Source organism: Octodon degus, unplaced genomic scaffold (genome assembly GCF_000260255.1).
Source record: "Octodon degus isolate 3935 unplaced genomic scaffold, OctDeg1.0 scaffold00035, whole genome shotgun sequence".
Taxonomy (NCBI): Eukaryota; Metazoa; Chordata; class Mammalia; order Rodentia; family Octodontidae; genus Octodon; species Octodon degus.
In genome coordinates this window covers 14,308,578-14,309,378 of record NW_004524611.1, presented here as the reverse complement: position 1 = coordinate 14,309,378, position 801 = coordinate 14,308,578, and positions in this window count along the sequence as shown.

The window sequence follows — 801 nt, the reverse complement described above, 5'->3', positions numbered from 1 at the left end:
TTTTTTCCTAAGCAATCTTACCTTATTCTTGAGTGATGATACCATGTGAACAGGCTTGTCCTGTGCTGATAAAGTCGCCTGTATTCACTGTCATCTGTCATTTAGGCCGCTCTGAGAGTGAAAGGTAGCCAGAACTGACTGGCCCAGGGCCCCCCTATTGACAGACAACCTGAATTCCCCATATCCCTGCTGCCCTGCTCTGTGACAGGAAGCCCAGTGGAGCCAGCCTGCAGCACATGTTGATGGAGCTGAGCTCTCCAGCTCACTGAAGGCAGAAATGAAACAAATATCCCACAGCAGGAAAGTATAGCTGTAGGCACAGTCAGAAGAGCCAGATGAATTCAGAGTCACTGAGACTTCAGGAAGAGTTGTTGGGTGTGGTTGTTGTGACCCTATAGCACTGAGAGGCTGAGACAGGAAGATTGCTGTGAAGTGAAATCTGAAAGTACTGAGAATTACACCTAGGGACTTTGCACTGGGCTAAAGCCCATCCCTTTTTATTAATTTGAGAGTCCTGCTGAGTTGCCCAGGCTAGGGCTCAGACTTGTGAGATAGGGTCTTGCTGTTCCCCTGCTGGCCCAAAATTCCTGGGCACAAGTAATCCACCTCAGTCTCCCACCAGCAGGTACTAGTGGTATATGCTGTCACACCCACTATCCAATTTTTGGTTTTTGAGAGGTCTCACTATGTAGTTCAGGCTAACCTCAAACTTGCTTTACCCCTTCTGAGTGCTGGGATTATAGGCATGTGCCACCACATCTGGCCAGTATCCAGTCTTAAAAGTTGTTTACTGCAATGGTT